Below are 22,418 nucleotides of genomic sequence, written 5' to 3'. Positions count from 1 at the left end.
GGGAGCTCGCATGAAATCTTGTCCACAGTTTGCCAGAAGACATCTGGCAAACTCTGACAGCAGCTGGAAGAAAAGAAGGTTCTGTAGTCTGATGAACCCAAAATTGAGCTTTTTGGCCATCAGATTAAATGCTATGTTTGGCATAAGCCAAAGACCACACATAATCAGAAACGCACCATCTCTACCATAAAGTATGGTAGTGGCTGCATCATGCTGTGGGGATGCTTCACTGCAGCAGGCCTTGGGAGGCTTGTGAAGGTAGAGGGTAAAATGACTTCAGCAAAATACAAGGAGATCCTAGAGGAAGACCTGATACAGTCTGCAAAAGAACTGTAGCTTTGGAGAAGGTTTGTTGTCCAGCAAGACAATGATCCCAAGCATGAAGCCAATACCCCACAGGAATAGTTTATAAACAGCAAAGTTAATGCCCTGGGGTGGCCAAGTCAGAGTCCAGACCTCAATCTAACTGCGAATTTGTGGCTGGACTTGAAAAAGGCTGTTCACTCATGATCCCCATGCAATTTGAGAGAGCTTGAGCAGTTTTGTAAAGAAAAATGGGAAAAAATTGCAGTGTCCAGATGTACAAAGCTGATAGAGACCTATACACACATACTCAAGGCTGTAATTGCTGCCAAAGTTGCATCTACTAAATACTGACTTGAAGAGGGTGAAAACTTATGCAATCATTTTGTTTTATGTTTGTAATTAGTTTAGGTCGCTTTGTAGAGATTTGTTTTCACTTTGACATGAAAGAGTCTTTTTTATATTTAAGAGGGAGTTAGATATCCCCCTTGTGGCTAAAGGGATCAGGGGGTATGGAGAGCAGGCAGGTACAGGGTTCTGAGTTGGATGATTAGCCATGATCATACTGAATGGCGGTGCAGGCTTGAAGGGCCGAATGGCCTGCTCCTGCACCTATTTTCTATGTTTCTATGTTTCTGTTGATCAGTGTTAAAAAAAGCCAAATTAAATCCCACTGATTCAATGTTGTAAAGCAATAAAACATGAAAAGTTCTAAGGGGGTGAATACTTTTTATAGGCACTGCAGAGCCCAAATACCTGAGTGACATTTCTTATAATTTGATGGTGCATGGTGCATCAACAGTCTGTCTACGGATGTACACAAGCATGCAATCTAGCTCATCTTCCACCGAGCGAACACCAGGAGACAGCACCAATGGGAGGGGCCAGTCCTTAATCCAGCACGGATGCTACGCTGTGCCACGCTGCCTCTGGCATCTCTGCTCCTAGACTGGGGCAATGGGCAAGCTTGCAGCTTGAGGTCTAGTCCTCACAACGACCAAGGCCACGCAGCTCCCCTGCCTTCAGTCTTGCCAATAAACCAGTAAACCAGAGTTGCAGTGTTTCACATTACCAAAGTCCAACAGGGCTTTGCGATCACAAGAAAGATGCCCGAGACATTGTTAGACTGCACACTCCCTTTGCACGCCGACTTTGATGCCTTTCTGTAGCAGGTACCAAGTCCAGCTGCCCTTACCAACGAGCAACTCGATGATGGCATAGACCTGCACTACTTGAAGTTCTCGATGTCCAGCATGGTCTTGCAATTAAAAAAACATGTTTTTAAAAAGACCAAAGCACCTTTTGTTGGCTCCGGAGAGGCTGCTGCATCGAGCATACCACCATCCTACAGGCAGTATAACACCATCGGTGACATACGGAGTCTATACAAACTTTTAAGAATGAAGCATGGACTATTACTAGTTTCTTATCATGCAACCTTCAGGATGGGTGGTAACAAGGAAAGGAATCTAGTCTCAGCAGGTGTCCATTCAGCCCTTTGAACATATCCCAAACTTCAACCAGTTTATGATTGCTCTATTTATTAAATCCACCCCTTTTCCTTTATTATTGCCCAACAAAAATCTCTCCTGGGACCCAGGGAAGCTTGGCTGTGTGAATTCAGAATCAGCTTGTCTGCAGAGGGCAGAGGCTGGTAGTAGATGGAACATATTCTGCCTGGAGGTCACTGACCAGTGGTGTTCCACAGGGATCTGTTCTGGGACCCCTGCTCTTTATGATTTTTATAGATGACTTGGATAAGGATTGTTGCAGCTCTATGAAACCCTGTTTAGACCACATTGGAATATTGTTTTTAATTTTGGCCAATTATTTTAGGAAACATGTGGAAGCTTCAGAGAAGGTACAGAGGAAATTCATCAAGATGCATGTCTTATGAACATAGGTTGAGTGAACTTTTCTCTTTGGAACGAAGGGTGATGAGAGGTGACTTTGAGCTTAAACTGGCGGTGTTTAAATATTTGATAGATTGAGGGATGGAATCTTATACAAATGGAACTGAGTACTTTAAATAATAATTGTATAAGCTTTCTTATGGTGAGTGGCTTTGACTTGTTTCATATGGATAATTACTGGTATATTTATAAATTTGCATTAGTACAGCTCTGTGTACTAGTTGGTGAGGTTTGCAGATTGTGAATGATGATTGCTGTTCCTTGTGAACACTGGTGTTGACATATTTAACCAGTATAGAGTAAATTAAGTATATTTGTTATCCATGGAACTGGGAGACATGTGCAGCCAATCATTTGGACACAAGCTGTTCAGGCCCAGATGTGTTCTTCGGAGTGTACTACTCCTGCAGCTGAGCACTGTACCTAGCTCAGAATGCAATTCCACTTGCTGGGACTCAAGAGGGGGAGATTTCTACACCACTGCCTTGCATTCTTCCTTCTGTATCAGAAACTGCAGAATAAGCACCTCACTTGTCCAATCTATAACGACAGAATTGATTTATCAAACAGTGTATAAATAAATAAAAATGATCACTACAAATATAAATTTTAGATATTAAATTTAATTAGTTTGAACTTAACAAACGTTTGACATTTTGTCATGATCACCCTTTGTCCTGATGAAGTGTCTTGGCCCAAAATATTGACTGCTTCCTTCCATAGATGCCTGATCTGCTGAGTTTATCCAGCATTTTGTGTGTTACTCCAAATTTCTGGGATAGTGTTGGATTTGTATAAAGTGTCTGGCAGGCTGAAGGATCTACTTTTCTACTGTTGTGACTCTGACTAGTATCTAAAGGGCAGTGCCTATTGGCTTTGATCGGACTAGCTCCATGGGACTCTGAGCATTGCTAATCCCCTGGAAGCCAGCTTTCCAATTTAAGAGTGGGTATGAGCTCCTGTTCTGAGTAAGACAAGACTTCCATAGCAGGTACCTGGCAGGCTGGTGTAGTCCATAGTAACCAGGAGGAGTGGCTCATTAAGACTCACTGGGGCCACCAGGCTAGTGCGGCAGACAGTGCTGCTGCCATGTGGCTCTAGTGGCCGTGTTTGATCCTAACTTTCATTTCTGTCTGTGTGGAGTTTGCATGTTCTCCCTCTGGGTTTTCCCCAAGCGCTCTGCCTTCCTCCCACATCCAAAGGTTTGTTGGTTGGTAGAGTGATAAGCCATTGTAAATTATCCCTATTATCCCTATTATCCCTTTGCCTGGATGGATGCGGGGAGAACCAGGATGGAGTTGATGAGCAAGTGGAGTTAAATAGAGGAAGGGGCTTGTTAGCATTGCTCTGTGATCTGACATGGATGTGACGGATAGAACAGCCTCCGTCATGGGAGTATGCTAATGCAATTTGAAATTCTTTGCTCTGGCACCCTTGGGATCTGATCAGGAGAGCTGTTCTTTCTAAGTATGGACACTCCCAGCATTGCTTAAAGGTTCTGGGAATGATCTGGATCTTGAATTTTCTGTATGTCAGGAAGTAATTTTGCTGAGATCACAACAATTGCATTGGTAAGTTAATTAGCTACAGGATTGTTCAAATGTTCGTTAAGTCTAGGATTGTAGTTAGATCTTGAAGCTTAGTTGATGTACACTCCAGATTCAAAACAAGCCAGACCACAAGAGTTGCCAGACTTGTAGTGTTTCAACCTGTAGTGAAGAAGTAAGGGTGAAGACTCACAAACAGGACTATTTTTGTGCTTCAGGAATGGTTGTAATAGTGTGCCAGATACAAAATAACTCTGGTTTTCTGCCTTTCTTTCATTAACTCATCAGTTCCAGAGCGTTGGCCATTTAATTCTGAAGGCAACTTTGCTCATGAGATGTTGAATCAATGCATTCTGGGATTTGGAACTCTCAGCCAGCCTGAAACTCTCAACCAAGTTCTGGTATCAAACCTTCATGAAAAAATTGAATTAAAATTGGTTTACTATTGTTACATTTATGGAGGTACAGTGATAAGTTTGTTTTACATATGGAATAAAGTACAGGTAGACAATAAAATGCAAGGTCATAATGGGGTAGACATGGATTCAGATTATTGTATCAGGGAACCATACAATTATCTTATAACAGCAGGTAAGGGGAGTTAATGTTAAGGTGAAATTGGGATGGTGTTAATGTTAGGTAGGGTAAAAGCTGTCCTTGAGAATGGTGATGTGTGCTTTCAGGCTTATGGTTTTGCAGATGAACAAAAGGCAACAATGGAGGTGCTGAATGGTTTTGATGAGAACTGAGTATATTATCAAAAATTCCATGGCTTTGAGACAATGACAGAGTGGTGATTAGATCTACGCTGAAGAACTGGCAGAAAAGAAGCACTATGCAAGTTGCTTTTTGTAATGTAGGATTCTATTATTTTAGATAATTGTTGTTTCAAACCAATGAAGATCATAGCATAACATACTAAACTGGACTTCAAATGAGCAACAGCTAATTCCATTTTTACTTAAAAATAAAACATGTTGTAAATAGTCAGCAGGTCAGACAGCATTAGTGGAAAGAGAATCAAGTAACTTTTTAAATCAGTGACCCTTTGTCAGGATTCTGACTTTCTGGCATCTGTAGTTTTTGACTGATTTTTCTTTACACTTGAATCCACTGCCACATCTTCTTCAGGACCAGTACTCCTGAAAAAGTGTCTCGGACCTAAAACATTCACTCCATTTTTCTTCCCACAGATGCTGCTTGCCTTGCTGAGTGTTCCCCGTATTTCTCTTCAGAGTTATCAGTTTTTCTTTTCATTGATAATATATTATTGTTTTGTGGCCACATTCAAGTCTGATTTCAAAGTAACACACAGGAAATGTTGGGACAACTCAATTGATCAGCCAGCATTGATGGACGTGAAAAAGCTGTCAATGTCTCAGGCCGAGACCCTTCAAGTCTAATTTCTCCCTAGTTTCACTTGATCTTGTAAACTGAAATCTGTGATGTGGGTTATAAAGTCTAGATATCCTCGAGATAAACACTGACAGCCTTTGTGTTGCAGGTTTTAGAAGAACAGAAGAAAACGAGAGCAGGAACAAGCAACTAAAGCCTTCACCACCAATCAATATGACCATGGCTAATTTACACTGGTCTCAAACTTCCTTCTGTGCTAGTTCCCCATAATGCTCCATTTCTCAATCTTACAAATATCCATACCTTAAATAAATCTTCTGCTCTGGCCTCCACTGCCTTCAGGCCAGAGAATTCCAGATCTCTATTACCTTGAGAGAAGAAATTTCCACATACCTCAGTTTTAATTGCCTGGCCCCATTTTTTGCAGCTGTTTTCCCCCTTGTTTGTAAATATCCCACTTGTGAAAACATCTCAACATCTACCCCATCATGTCCATTTAGAATCTTGCATGTTTGAATAAGATCACCTTTCATTCTTCTAAACTTTAAGGAATACAAACCCAATCCGTTGATCCTAACCTAATAGGATAACATCCTCATCTGAATAGGTTCTAAAGTCAGCTAGAGACCGGATTGACAAAGCATGCTCCTCATGTTATGTCTATATTAAAAACATGAAGGTTAGCAATAAAATGTCAATTTTTATTGCACAGTTGAAATAGATGGCAACAATGCACCCTTCATATCTCTGTACCAGACCCTATGAACCACGTGGATAGAGTCCACAGATTTCATGTTATTGGAATACAACAATTAAATACAAGTATTAAACGGTCACTGCTGAAAATAGGCAGTATTTGCGATAGTATCTGTATAGAAAGAGAGAAGCAGAATTAATCTTTCATTTTCTGATGAAGTCATTGACCTGAAACATTAATTTTTCTAAAGTTAATGCCCTACCTGATGAGTATTTACAGCATTTTCTTTTTAATTAAATATCTGTCCAAGTGCTCATTTATTTGTATTTTAAGCTCCAGACTATATTAAGAAGCCTTTAAACGTGCACATGAATCGGTAGGGAATGGAGGAATGGGAGGCATAGTAACGAACGGTTAACGTAACACTATTACAGCGCCAGTGACCCGGGTTCAATCCCGCCACTGTCTGTAAGGAGTTTGTACATTCTCCCCGTGACTGCGTGGGTGTCCCCTGGGTGCTCCGGTTTCCTCCCACATTCCAGACACGGTTTTGTAGGTTAATTGGGTGTAACTGGGCTGCACAGGCTTGTGGGTCAGAAGGGCCAGTTACTGTGCTGTGTTTCTAATAAATAAAATAAAGATGCACCCTGTGCAGGCAGGTGGGACTCATTTAAACTGGCATCGTGGTTGGCACAGACATCTTGGCCCCTACCATTTTATGTTCCATGTTCTGTATTAACTTCTATAATAGTTAAACCATCCTTTCAAAAATTAAGCTGGGTTTAATCAGGTTTTCAGTTTTCTAGTGCTGTGTAACACTTTGCCAGTTTTACTCCTTTTGACAATGATTTTTTTCCCCTCTCTTTTCTTTGGGCTCATTGTTCGACAAATCTCGACTCAAGTGCTTGCTCTGCTTCACAAGAGTGCATCCGAGCTCTCCCTTGGAGGCCACTAATCACATTAGCCATCCCTTCAGAGAGCCTTTCACTCTCTAACAAAAATAAAATTAAACTTTTATCAATTGCTGCTTGGTTAGCTCAAGTCCTGCGTCATCACCAGGTCCCTGCGTACATTCGATAATTTGCCTGTGAGTTTAACTGTATCAGATACCATGCCTGTTAATATGAAGAGGTGTATTCCTTATCACTTCATCTAATCTCTGCCTTTATTTCAGTGGAAGCTTCTTAATAGATAACTTGATGAGCAATGTTCCATTGTTAAGGTCACATGAGCAATAAATCAGGGCTCCATTCAAAGGACTATTCATTCCCATGAATTTTAAGTTTACTAGGCATAATTTTTCTCTGTCCTCATAATCAAAATAGAGTAATTTTAGATGGCCTTTTACTTATTGGACTGTGTGGAAACATTTAATATGCTATTAAGTTCAACAGCCTTCCATTGCAATAGGTATTTCCTAATCATGCCAAATACAGACCACAAAAGAACTTGCATCAGGCAACTGATTGGCCCCGATGTTTTCCCAGAGGGTGGGAGATGAAGCAGAACAACAGAAGTGAAGTCATTCTTGCACGTCCTCACAGCAGAGAGACATAAAGTGCTTCTTTATGCATCAGCAGTGCTTTGGAATACAAGTCAAGGACAAACAATTGCTGGCGTTTTGAGAAGCAACACGATCCCTAGCCACTGCTTTCATTTCCTCATTTATACGGTAGTGGTTTAGAAGTTATTATTTAGATTAAATTATCAGAAGCCTCCTGTACAATAAAAAAATCAAATTTGTAATATATTTATGATTGTAATTTGGTATGTTTAAAGTGGAGCCTGATAGGTTTTTGATCAATAAGGGTGTCAAAGGTTAAGGGGAGAAGGCAGAACAATGGAGCTGAGGGGGATAATAAATCAGCCATAATGGAATAGTAGAGCATACGTGATGGGCTGAATGGCCTAATTCTGCTCCTATGTCTTATGATCAATATTATTATTTCATCGAATGAAATGGCATGTAAGTCATATTACTATGGTCTAACATAAGCCAGCCACAGAAAGTCAGTTGTCATTATGGGCATTAAGGATATTCAGATGGTCTATCAGATGTGGTTTTGCTCAAGATTAATACAGAACTAGGAATGGGTCAATTATCCTTTATGGGCATTTGCTGTGGTATTCTAGTGGATAGGCTGGTGGCACCCGGAGCTTCCATGTAAAGGGAGCTAAAACTGTGCGTTCAGAAATATTAAGAGCAGAAGCCTTTGTGGTTTCTACAGCAACCGCTCATGCGCACAGATGAATAAATTGAGTAGTTGCGTCAAAAATCAGAGATACACCTGGAGACTTACACTGAATGTCCATCTTGCTTGGTCACCTGCACATTCTTTTGTCAATGCAAATATCTAATAGCCAATAATGTGGCAGCAAGTCAATGCATAAAAGCATGCCGGCGTGGCCAGGAGGCTCAGTTGTTATTCAGAGCAAACATCAGAGTGGGAAAGAAATGTGATCTAAGTGACTTTGACTGTGGAATGATTGTTGGTGCCAGATGGATCGACTCAGAAACTGCTGATCTCCTGGCTTTTTCATGCACAGCCAAGTTCAAAGTTTAAAATAAATTTATTATCAAGGTACATGCATGTCACTATATACAGCCCAGTGATTTCCTTTCTTGCAGGCATGCCTAGTAAATCCAATAAAAAATAAACATAAAAATCCAATAAACATAACAAAATGGAATCAGTGAAAGACCGCACCCAACAGGATGGGCAAGCAACTGATGTGCAAAAGACAAACTGTGCAAATACAAAGGGAAAAACTAAGCAATAAATATAAATAAGCAATAGATGTTGAGAGCATGAGATGAAGAGTCCTTGAAAGTGAGTCTATAGGTTGCAGGAGCAGTTCAGTGATGGGGAAAGTGAAGTTATTTCCGCTGCTTCCGGAGCCTGATGGTTGAGGGGTTAAAACTGTTCCTAAAACCTGGTGATGTGGGTGCTGAGGCTCCAGTACCACCTTCCCGATTGCAGGACTGAGAAGAGAGCATGGCCTGAGAGGTGAGGGTCCTTAATAAAGGATGCTACTTTCCTGAGATGCTGCACCATGTAGATGTGCTCAATGCTGGGGAGTGCTTTACCTGTGATGCGCTGGGCCATATCCACGATTTTTTGTAGGATTTTCCGTTCAAGGGTATTGATCTTTCCATTCCAGGTTGTGATGCAATCAGCGAACATATACTCTGCCACACATCTATAGAAATTTGTCAAAATTTTGACGTCATGCCAAATCTTTGAAACTTCGAAGGAAGTAGAGGTGTTGCTGTGCTTTCTTTATAATTACACATACATGCTGGGCCATGCACGGATCCTCGAAAATGAGGAACTTTAAGTTGCTGACCCTCTCCACTTTTATTCTCTTGATGAGGTCTGGCTCATGGACATCCTGTTTCCTCCTCCTGAAGATAATAATCAGATCCTTGGTCTTGCTAACATTGAATTGAGAGGTTGTGGTACCACTCAGCCATATTTCTAATATCCCTCGATTATAGTGACTCATCACCACCTTTGATTTGGCCAATGGCAGTGGTGTTGTCAACAAATTTAAATATGACATTGGAGCTGTGCTTAACCTCACAGTCATAAGTGTAAAGCGAGTACAGCAGGAGGCTGAACACACGGCCTTGTGGTGTGCCTGTGCTGATGGAGATTGTGGAGGAGATATTGTCACCAACCCAAACCGACTCGGGTCTGCAAATGAGGATGTTGAGGATCCAATTGCACAAGGAGGTACTGAGGCCAAGCTCTTGAAAAATCTTTAGAGTTTATAGTAAATGGTACGAGAAACAAAAAATAAATCCAGTGAGCAGCAGTTCTGTGGCAAAAACACTTTGCTAATGAGAGAAGTTAGAGGAAAATGAACAGACTGGTTCAGGCTGACAGTAAGCAACAGTAACTCAAATGTTTATGCGTTACAACAGTGGTGTGCAGAAGAGAACCTCTGAATGAACATTGTGTTGAACCTTGAAGTAAGTGAGCTACGGCATTAGAAGACCACGAACGTACACTCAGAGGCCATTTTACTCAGTACAGGAGCTACCTAATAACGTGGCTACTGAGTGGACATCATGCAAAACAAAAGGGTCCATCTAGCATCTGGAACAAAGTAAGACCAGCAAGAAAATAAATATTTTTTGTTCGGAATAAGAGGACAAAGGACTTGGCCTCTTTAAAGTATGAATAATATTTATATTCTTAACAGTAAAGTGTGTTGGGATCGAGATGAAATTTAAGGAGTAATTCCGTACTGTTCTCCACTGAGCATTTGTGTAGCTTCCATCCCATTTCTGCATAAGTGGCAAACTGTAATGCCCCTCGCTTTCTTTAAATTGGAAATTGTGTGTTAAGTGCTGGGGCAGAACGACATCATTTTGCCTGTCTGGGAGGTGGTGGCTTAGCATTCAGTGGCACGGTTGCGGTTCTGAGCGAGGCTGTTCTGAATGCTGTCTATTGTTGCCAAAGTACCCCCCTTGAAGACCATGGAGGACAAATTCACCTTTGTCTGTTGCTGCCAGTGTGGAAAATATTGAAAGGCTTAAAAATAGTTGAGAGGAAAGTCTCAAAAACACGAGTTTCTGCAGCTGCTGGAAATCCAGAGCAACAGATGCACGATGCTGGAGGAACTCAGGAGGTCAGGAGACATCTACAGAGAAAACTAAGAGCCACCATTTCAGGCCAAGACCCTTCGTCAGAACTGAAGTGGTCCTAATCGGTCATTGAAAACTACTCTTGTGGTCAGTGACATATTCTTGTTTTGATTCCAGCGAATAATAGATCTTATGGAAACCAAACTGAAATATTCAGAGCAATGAGAGTGCAATTCTGTATCTGTGTGCAAAGATTTTCCAAATTCCTTTGGGGTGGTCAATTAGAAGTAACTGTAAAATTACAAATCAAATTAAAATCAAATTAAATCACAAATCAAACTGTAAATTTAGAAATCAAAAGGCTCAGAATTGTTCAAATGTTCTTTAACAAAAAAAGCTGTTACCTTTCACGTGGTGAAATGGCTCAAGGTACTTTCAGATTGTACAATTGGTCCATTTGGGATATGGGTGGGTGCAGAGACTTTTGAACTATAGCAGCCTTGTCAGGGACTGGGATTGGCTTGATGGATCTGGTGTTGTTCCATTCATATACTTTTAAATATTATTTTTTATTGTGATGTACTGATCTTGCATCTTAATTTAACATCCTGGATTTACCTCTCCCATCTTAACCAATTCTTCAGGATCCTCTCGTGGGAACATCTGCACTAAACACCGCATGGGACATTACACCCCAAATGAGAACCTGTGTCTTTTGGAAGCTGCCTGTAGAGTCTGCAGCTGTGTTAACTCCAGTGAGTCAGGGCTAATGAACACTCTCCGGGATCATATCCAAAAGGGATGCTATTGAAGAGAGGCAGGGAGGGGGAGTGGAAGATGGAGGGTAGGTGGTGCTGTGCACTGTGTCTGGGGCCAGGATTAGACTCCAGAAAGGGGTGGTCAACCCTGATTAGTTTCTGTGTCATGACTGACCAGGATCCACCAACTAAATCATGGAGTTTACAATTGATTTGCGTAAAGATGTTACAATCAGTAAATGGAGAAATACTCATGCTGACCATTGAAAACTGAGGTGCAGAGGTGCTGTTTGAGACATTTATGTCACAGTCTCAATCCAATAATTGCCATCTTTCTCCTGGTTCCACTGCAATGGGCAATGGGCCCTGATGCAGGATCTTGACTCAAAATTCCTTTCCTCCCATGAATGTGACTTGACTGGCTAACTTCCTCCAACTGATTATTCGTTGGAATGTGTCCCTGGTTTTTAGGTGAATGGTGAGGGTTGTGGGCTCTCCCCAGGAGCTCCAGTCTCTGCCAGCAGTGGAAGCCACATGTGTTGCAGTACCTGTGATGTGCCTGGCAGATGTTGACTGTTCTCAGGGGCATACGAGGCTCTAATGGCACCCATGAGCCTTGGTCTTCAACAGCTTCCCCATGTAATGCTGCTTTTACTGATTGCAGCCAATTTACAAAAAACATTTGTAAGCTGCATGATGTGATTGGTGGACGCTGATCAGTCCGAGGCCAGTCATGACATCGATCTGATCTGGGTTGACCTTCTCCCTCTGGAGTGTAAAGCTGAGCCTAGACGCGTCACGCTGAATTTCCCAGGCCAGCTTCCAATGGGCGTCATGTCACCAAGTTGATTTATGAGTGATGAGTGTGTGTGGATGGTCCAACTGCAAGGCTATCCTTTCCAAGCTCAGAGCCAGCATGACTGTTAAGACTTCTTTCAAAATCAGAGTGTGGAAATCATGAACCAGATTTAGCACTCCTGCAGTGCTCAGATGTTTCCCTTAGAGTCATGAAATCATAGAACATTACAGCACAGAAACAGGTCCTTTTGCCCAAATAGTACATACTGAACTATTCTGCCTAGTCCCATCGACCTGCACCCATTACCCCTCCCATCCATCTACCCATCCAAGTTTCTCTTAAATGTTGAAATCGAACCCACGTCACAGCTTGTTCCACACTCTCGCCAACCTCTAAGTGGAGAAGTTCTCCCTCATGTTCCCCTTAAACTTTTCACCTTTCACCTTTAGTATTCTAGTCTCTCCCAATATCAGAGGAAAAACCATGCTTACATATACCCTTCATAATTTTGTATACCTCTATCGAATTTCCCCTCGTTCTCCTGCTCTCCAGGGAATAAAATCCTAACCTGTTCAACTTTTCCCTCTAGCTCAAGTCCAAGCAATTTTGTCAATTTTGTCTGCACTCTTTCAATCGTATTGATATCTTTTATATTTTAATATTTATATTTTTCCCTTGAAGACTAAAACTAGACACTGTTCCTTGCTGGGAGCACTTGCCAGTTGATCATTTCTGGATTATAATCTAATGCTTCCGCAAAGTAGCTCAATTTGTATCTTTCTTTTGGCAAAGAGCCCATCTGGTCCAGTACGTCTTTCAGGGAAGCAAAGCTGGTGTCATTTCAGATGGCGTTGTCGCAGGAAAGCAGCATCCATCATCATGCACGCCACCACCCAGGTCATGCTCTCCTCTCGTTGCTGCCATCAGGAAGGAGGTACAGGAGCCCTGAGATTCACACCACCAGGTTCAGGAACAATTACTACCTCTCAACCATCGGGCTGGTGAAGCAGAGGGGATAACTTCACTTGGCCCATCACTGAATTGTTCCCATAACCTATGGACTAATTTTTAAGGACTTTTCATCTCATGCTCTTGATATGTATTGCTTATTTATTATTATTATTATCTGCTGTCGGTGGTGTAGTGGAATCCACACCAGATTTTGGGTTCGAATCTGGCTAGCTCCTTACGTTCTTTCCATCCATGCTGGGTGGAGCGTTGAGCTAGCAACTCGACCTCATTAAACAGACAAACGCTAAAGAAACAGCAAGGTTATTGCCTGATGCACCAAAAGCCACGGGGGAGAACTTATTATTATTATTTCTTTTTTCTTTTTGTGATAGCACAGTTTGTAGTATTTTGCACATTAGTTGTCAACAATAGAATCTTTTATTGATTCTATTATGGTTATTAGGTATATTGAGTATGCTGCAAGAAAATGAATCTCAGCATTGTATATGGTTACATGTAAGTACTTCGATAATTAATTAACTTTGATCTTTGAAAATTTTACACCAGAGTGATTGCATCTTAACTGCTGTCTGCAATAACCCAGCAAGCCATGTGTGTGGATGAAAATTTCTCAAGGCATCTGAATGTGGTCGATAAATGTTAGGTTCTCTGGTAATTCTGTGACCCCACAGTGGAAAGTAAATTTGTCAGCTTTGTTTTAACTACAGGTTCCCAGCCTCTACTGGTGTTTTGCCAAGAGCATTTTGAACCTTTTTATATTGCTAAGGCAATAAAGTAAAAACATCATAGAGGCTTGAAAAGCCTGTGCAAAGCATCGGCTAGGTGGTAATGAAAGGGATTGTAAAAGTGCACCTGTGCATTGATCCAAGGCTGTTTAACAATCCCCTCAGATGTAATCACTACCCACTTTGATGTTCTTCCGTCTGAGCTAATAAAAGCAACATTATTCAGAACTGTCTAATGCGAAGAAGGCTTTAACCTGTTGTACTGGGGATAGAGATTTTGACTGATCATCTTTTCCTGTGCTCATTGCAAAATTTGACTTTCAGTATTTCTATAGGACTTTAGGGAAGACATTTTCCTTAGAAAGGAAAGAAATTGACCAGAGACATTTGTATTGATAATGTAATGTAGAGGTTCCCATCATGAATGAGATCCTTTGGTTGGCACCATTTCAACAAGGCTATCAAAGGGAACAAAGATAAAATGACGACTTGCAAGAAAACAGATGTTGCTAAATATTGAAATAGTGGCTAATACATACTCTTGCATTGACAAGCAAGTTATCCAATGTTAAATGTCTGCATCAGTTCACTTTAATGTAATCACATGATGGCCAAACACTTTTGCTCCATCCACACGAAAGGATTGTGTTTTCCTGGTGTCCGTCCATTTCAATTCCAACATGTCTGTCCAAGGCCTCCTCTATGCTGCAATGAGGAGACTATCAGGTTGGAGGAGCAACATGTCATGTTCTGACTGGGTGACCTTCATTCAACCTGACAGCATGAACATCGATTTCTTTAACTTCTGGTAATTTCTCCCCCCTCACCCTTCTCTCTTGTTTACATTCCCGTTCTGGCTCTCCTCTCCCCTTCTTTTCTCACCTCCTCTGGTGCCCTCCTTCTTCCCTTTCTCCAATGGTCCACTCTCCTCCTCCATCAGATTCTTTATTCTTCACTCCTTTACAGTACCACTTCCAGCTATCACCTCTCAGCTTCTCACTTCACCAATCCTCTGCCCCCGCCGCCCCCCGCCGGTTTCACCTATCATTTGCCAGCTTGTGCTGCTCCCCCCGCCGCCCCCAGCCTTCTTATTATGTATTCTTCCCCCGGCCCCCCCCCTCTTCCGGTCCTGATAAAGGGTCTTGGGCCAGACTGTTTATTCCCTCCATAGAGGCTGCCTGACTTGCTGTGTTCTTCCAGCATTTTGTGTGAGTTCCTCTGGATTTCCAGCATCTGCAGAATCTCTTGTGTTTATCATATGATTGGCTCCTTTTCTGAAGAAAGAAAGATTAACTTTACTTACTGGAATGAGATGAAGACGACCATCCCTCCAGCAATACCACCGAGAGTTATTTAATGCAGAAGCAGACCCTTCAGCCCATCAAGTCAATATCAACTATCAATGATCTATTTCTACTAAGCCTACACTCATCCCAACCTATTCCCCTCATTCCCATCAACTCATCCCAAACTCAGCCACTCACATATACACTATTGCAATGGCCAGTTTACTTACCGACATGCATGTCTTCCAGGAACAGGGCACCCAGGGGAATCCCATGCTGTCGCAGGGAGACTGCATACAGAGGTCATGATCAAACCTGCAGCAGTGAAGCAACAGCCCTGTCAGTTGACCACTACAGGTTAATTAGCATTCACTTAATCTGAATGAAGACGTAGAACATGAAACCTACAGAATGTTGTGTTAGGGCCCAGTCCATCACAGGTAAAACCCTCCCTCCCCATTGAACACACTTACAAAGAGCTTGGCCACAAGGGAGCAGCATCCATCATCGGGGATCCTCTGCATTCAGGCCATGCTCTCTTCTCGCTACTACTATTGGGCAGGCAGTACAGAAGCTTTCGGTCCCACACCACCAGGTTCAGGAATGGTTACTACCCTACAACCATCAGGCTCCTGAACTGTTGTGGATAGCTCCACTCATTGTAACTCTGAACAGACTCCACAGCCTATAGACTCACTCTCAAGGAGTCTACAACTCATGTTCTCAGTAATATTTACCTGTCTTTAATTCATTATTTGCACGATTTGTCCTCTTTTGCACATTGGATTTTTATCAGTCTTTGGTTATGTATAATTTTTCATAAATTTTTCTGTTTCTTTATTTTCCTGTAGATATCTATAAGAAAATGAGTCTATGTATAGTTTTTCATAAATTCTATGGTATTTCTTTATTTTCCTCTAAATGCCTGCAAATATGAATCTCCAGGTTGTATATAGTGACGTATATGTACTTTGATAATAAGTTTACTTTGAACTTGAACTTTGAACTCTGATTAAACTGAGACTCTTGCTTCTCAATTTAGATTTGAAGAAGTTTGAGTAGTGTGCCTGTAGAACGAACCATTGCTTAATGCATTTCTAATATTAATTACTTAGTGTCCCTAAAAGTCTGCAGAGAAGGTGAGAATTTTTAAATGACAACTTTCATGATGGTAAGGGATTGAAGAAGATAATTGCTGCAGAATTACTGAGCAGAATGTATTTACCTGCAAGACCTGAAAGGCTACCAGTGAGGTAGTCAATTGATCCGTTTTCTATGTAGAAATGAAAAACAGTCACAGTGGTGTTGTATTGATTTCCAAGGTGACAGAGTGTAAGTGTGAGTATTTAGGGAGTCTTTTCAGACAGTGGCAAGGTGGTGTGTGTATGTACAATGGTAGTCTGTGTCTAATTAGTTTGCATGATTATATCAGAGTGTGTTTTGTGTTCTTGTCTATTCATGTATTTCTGCTGATGTGCAATGATGTTTCTTACTATTTGATTGATACTCTGGATTTTGTTTCGGGGGGAAGTGCAGTTTATTTTAGTTATGCTTTATCACCTATCAGCTGCAGTTTCAACCATTTTTCCAATTCATTTGGCGTGGGAACTGTTATGAATGCTTTAGAAAATCATCCTCTCTGTTCCGGGCTGAATTCTGGTACTGCCTGCATGGATCAGGCAAAGAAAAAGCTGGCTAGAGTTCATTTAATTTAAGACTACAGTAGGTAACAGGGTACCCTGTAAAGAACAAGGGACCGGGAGGTATTTGTGGATTGCCACATTTGTTAGTGCAAACAAAGTTTCAGATGGACCAGGGGTTCCCAACTTTTATTTTATGCCTTGCGCTCCTATCATTAACTGAGCAGTCTGTGGACCCCAGACTGGGAACCCCTGAGATAGACAGACAAACCTCTGAGCCTGTTATTTGCTTGTATTGAAATATTGACTATAAATGCAAAGTGACCTTGGAGCCTTTGTGGCAGATTCCCTACTTTTGGAGGTTCAAGGCTCTGCTAAAGCCTACAGATTTTAGTTTTATTCTTAAGTGGTTTAATGGACGTATCAAAGACTCACTTCAATCCCTGGCCCCTTGGTACAATACTTACACTGTAAGTAGAGATCAAACACTATTTATATCAAAGTAACACTGCACAGATTAGAATTCTGCAACTTGTATTTCATACACTGAGTCTTGTGTTATATTTCTCCCCGTAGTTTAATTTCATTTGCTCCTCATATTATTTTTCCTCAATCTTCAATGTGCAGACAAATACATTCCTTTCCCTGCACAACTGGGCAGATATAACTGTCCAAATGCTTATTTTAATGTTGTAGTTGCAGGTGCCTCTGCCACCTCCTCTGGCATCTCGTTCCACCTTCTCAGTGATAAACATGGGGAGTTGGTATTTATATTAGTTATTGAAACTTGTTTATTATTGTCACGTGAACCAAGATGCAGTGAAAAGCTTGTCTTGCATACTGTTCATACAGATCAGATTATTACACAGTGTGGTGAGCTAGAATGAAGTGTAAAAATGACTTTGCAGAATACAGTGTAAAAGCTACAGAAAAAGTACAGTGTTGGAAAGCGATAAAGCACAAGATCATAATGAGGTAGATTGTGAGGCTAAGATTCCATCTTATCATCCAAGAGATCTGTTCAAGAGCCTGATAACAGTTCAAAGTAAATTTATTATCGAAGCAAATATCGAAGGGACAGGGTCAGGTGATAGCATGCCCACAATTCTCAGCACAACAGCACAGAACACAGCAAGGAACAAAACAACATGAAAACAAGTTCTGTTCCTCCCTTCCACCCACGCACGTACACAGTACTTTAACCGCAGGTTGGGCCTCCAGCCTCCTGCAGGCTTGGACCTACAGTCATTGGGCTTTGACCTTCCCCAGCAGACACAAAGATTCTCAGACTCAGCTCCGCCCAAAGGACTTCTAATTTGACCCTCGGCATCAATTCCAGGACATGCCCATTGCTGAACGCTAGGCCTCCAACTCCAGATTTGCTGATGAAGGGATCCCGAATACTAGGCCTCATACTCTGGTCTCATTAGTTCACAAACCCAAGGGGTCAACGAAGCTAGTTCCACCTGCCCGCATGGATCTCCAGCTTCGGAATTTGTCGGTAAGTTGCTGATTGGAGGGGGGAGGAGGGGGTGGCAGCCTCATCCACTCTCTGCAGGTCCAGCATTTGCATCCTCCCATGGATACCCTGGCTGTGTCTCTGGCTTCAAAGTTGAAGTTTAAAGTACAAAGTTCAAGTACTATTAAAGAATTATAATGTATTATTAAAGTATGTATACTATACAAAGCCTTGAGATTTGTCTCCTGACAGGCAGCCACAAAACAACGAAACCCAATAAAAACCATTAATAAAATGACCATCGAACACCCAATGTGCAGAAATGAAAGCAAGTCGTGTAAACAATAAAAAAACGAATAACATTCGGAAAAGAAATGCATGAAAGTGAGTTCACCGCCACAAAGCCAGTCACAGCCAATCCAGGAACCTGTTAGTTGTAGGCCAGAGCCTCTGCTCAGCACGGAGATGAGTAAACAGTGAGCTGCATACCAGCCCGTGCTTTGCCTCCAGTCCTGACACCCAGACCTTTTCAATCTGGCACAGCACTTAAACCAGCCAAACCTCAAGTCGTTCCACACTCTCGGGCCTGGGCCCTGCCACTTTGATACACCCTTGCTTCCAGGACCTGCCACCTCAATTCAACCCGTACCCGAACTTTCCAATTTGGCCAACACTTAAATCGGTCGAACCGTGGCCTGTTCCATGCTCTTGGACCCAGGCTTTTCTGCCTCACCATCAGATCTGCTGCTTCAAATCGGCTCCAAGTCTGCTCTAGCAGCCAAACATTGGCTCATTCTCTGCCCTCGGGCTTGGATGTGTTGCCTCGAGTCGGCCTGAACACACCACACTGCAACTTCCCTGCACCTTCAAGACTTCAGTTCGTACCCCAAAAATGCCAGATCGTATAGGTGATTCAAAAGCTCAACTCCTGAAGGAGGTTGCAGTACTGATTTCAGTGATAGTTTTTGAGAAAAATTGTGATTAATGAAGTAGTTAGTAGTTGTGTATGCTGCCAGCAAGCCGTCACTGTGCGTCACCGGTGCCATCTTAAACTGGAAGAGCAGAGCAGAGAGTTAGAATCTGGCCTGACTTCTAATTCCCTCATACCCCTGCCCCTAAATCCTAACCTCATCTCTACCTGTCCCCAAAACCATCCTTATGAACCCAAAATCAATTAAAAGACAACTAAATGTGAGCCATTTTGGATTCTGTCAATCTGAAGAAATGTGAAATGTTGCACTTCAGAAGATCGAATCTGAAGGCAGAGTACAAGGGTAATTGCATGATTCTTAGCAGTGTTGAGGAACAGAAGGATCTACGGGTCCAAACCCACAGATCCCTCAATGTTACCACACAAGTTGATAGGGTAGTTGTGTTGCCCTTAAGGCATTTATTTGACTTTGATGGGTCTATGTTTTAAATGATTTGATTGTAACTATTTTCCAGTTAAAGTTAAAGGCTGATAATTATGTTACAGTATAACAAAGGTAAATTCATTGTCTATGGTATATCGCGGCATGCGATGAGGTCACCTCCGGTTTCGCCGCGTCTTGTGTGTAACTTTCCGGTTCGGGAAGGTGTGAAGGTGGGTGCCATGCGTGCGGCATGATCATGAGGAGCTCTGTTTCTACCCACAAAGAAACATTATAGAAGCAACGCCGTAAGTTCATAAGAATGTATTTGAAGTAAAAATATTAACGCGGTTTCTGTTAATGAAGCGGCAGTTGGGGTGGCGCGCGTGTCGACTTTTCAATTTCAAACGCGGGGTGGGCTCGAGACCGATGGTGGTTTGACGGGACCCCTCCCCTCGCTCGCTACTCGGGGCGGCTGGAGACACTCGCTAAAAGAAGAGAGCACGCGTGGTCTCCAGAATGAAATAGACGCTGTATATGTTTGTATTTTTTTATCAACAGTTTTCACCATACGATGTTAATGTGGAAGAGTGAACAATAAATGATTAACCTCACTACGACTCTGTCTTCATTGACTCCGGTTTAACTTGGTGTTTAGTCAGAGTTTGAACACGCTGCACGAGAACACTACAGTAGTTAAGAAGGTGTATGATGTGTTGGCCTTCAGTTGCCGGGGGCTGAGTTCAAGAGCTTTGAAGTAATGTTGCAGCTCTGTAAAATTCTGTTTAGACCACACTTGCAGCATTGTGTTCATTTCTGGTTGCCTCATTAATAGGACAGAAATGAAAACTTTAGAGAAGGTGCAGAGGATATTTACCAGGATGCTACCTGGATTAGAGAACATTTCTCATGATGTAAAGGTGAGTGAGCTCGAGCTTTTTTCTTTGGAGCAAAGGAGGATGAGAGAAAACTTGGTATGGATGGATATATAAGATTATGAGAGCATAACCCAATTAGAGTCGACAGCCAGCGCTATTTTCCCAGCGGGCATCCTTTTAGGTTATTGAGTGGAGGAATGTTTAGGGAGATTTCAGGAGTAGTTATCTTCTAAACAGAGTGGGGGGCGTGCCTGGAAAGCACTGTTGTGGGTGGTGGCGGAGACTGATACAATAGGGATATCTAAGACACTCTGGATGCAAGAAAAATTGGGTGTTATGGGCTATTTAGGAGAGCAAGTTTAGATTGATCATGGAATAAGTTTATTTAGGTTGGTACAACATTGTGGGCCAAAGGGCCCTTACTGTACTGTACCATACTGTGTTCCATATAAAAAAACTGAAAATTAAAACATTGCAGATGCCAGAAATCTGAAATAAAAACAGAGTAAATGCTGGAAGCCTCAGCAAGTCAGGTAGCTTCTATGGAGAGAGAAACGGTTAACAATTTGGGTATTCAAAGCTTTAAAGCCACAATTGTTACGAGTTTTTTTTAAGTGACTTTCCTTAACTTCCTGAGTGTTTCCAGCATTTTGCATGCTTGTTACAAGGATCTTACATTAATCCCTTCGATTATCTAAGACTATACTGTTGGATCTGGTGACACTGTTCTGGAGATTATTCGGAAGTCAAGAATGAGGCATAAAACTTGGTGGTTACGGCTATTTATTGAGTGTTACAAGAACAGAGAATGAACAAAGCAAGAAAGAAGTGATGGTAATTATCCTATTAAATGGCTAGATTCAAGTGGCATGATCCCTGCTGTAGTAAAACTGAGAAGCCTATTGAAAGCCATAGAATCAGCTACACTACAATTATTGGCAACTTCACCGAACAGCTACATGTATATAAGTGATTATATAACATTTATAATCAAGCACAGAAGGGTTAAACTACAAGGAAAAAACTAGAAAAATGTCAATTCTACACTGATCACTCATTACCAAACAGATTTACTGTTAATTAAATACGGTAGCCAGGTTGGACGGTGCTACATGCAATGAACAGCAACACGTTATGGACTAGACAATTTCATTTTGCTGATGCTGAATGAAGAACAGATGGTGGTGAAGATAATGAGCAACACTGACCCTCCTGTTTGAATAAAATTAAAAATCTTCTACACCCATCTGAAAGGGCAAAAGATGGCATCTCCAACAACAGAGCATTGTCTAGCTCCAGCAATGATTTATGTCCCCACAAGTTTCAGAGGCAATATTGCCCCCACTGTGCCTTGGCTGCTTACCTTAATAATTTAGTTATTACTGGAATGATGCTTTTTTTTTGACAATTAGCAATACTCCAGAATCAATAGTGTTCTAGCAACAGTCACAACACGCTGGAGGAACTCAGCAGGTCGGGCAGCATCTGTGGAAACGATCCGTCAACGTTTCGGGCCGGAACCCTTCGTCAGGACTGAAGAGAGAAGGGGCTGAGGCCCTATAAAGAAGGTGGGGGGAGGGTGGGAAGGAGAAGGCTGGTAGATTCCAGTTGAAAAACCAGTAAGGGGAAAGATAACGGGGTGGGGGAGGGGAAGCAGGGAGGTGATAGGCAGGAAAGGTGAAGAAGGAATAGGGGAAAACACAATGGGTAGTAGAAGGAGGCGGGACCATGAGGGAGGTGATAGTCATCTGGGGGAGGGGAGGGAATTACCGGAAGTTGGAGAATTCAATGTTCATGCCCAGGGGCTGGAGACTACCTAGACGGTATATGAGGTGTTGCTCCTCCAGTCTGAGTTTAACCTTATCATGGCAGTAGAGGAGGCCGTGTATGGACGTTCATGGCCTTCTACTACCCATTGAGCTCTCCCCTATTCCTTCTTCACCTTTCTTGCCTATCCCCTCCCTGTTTCCCCTCCCCCACCCCTTTATCTTTCCCCTTACTGGTTTTTCACCTGGAATCTACCAGCCTTCTCCTTCCCACCCTCCCCCCACCTTCTTTATAGGGCCTCTGCCCCTTCCCTCTTCAGTCCTGACTCAGGGTTCCGGTCCGAAATGTCGACTGATCGTTTCCACGGATGCT

Source organism: Mobula hypostoma, chromosome 20, assembly GCF_963921235.1.
Source record: "Mobula hypostoma chromosome 20, sMobHyp1.1, whole genome shotgun sequence".
In the NCBI taxonomy this organism is placed as follows: Eukaryota; Metazoa; Chordata; class Chondrichthyes; order Myliobatiformes; family Myliobatidae; genus Mobula; species Mobula hypostoma.
The sequence above is the reverse complement of the archived record's forward strand: the minus strand, read 5'-3'. Positions refer to the sequence as shown.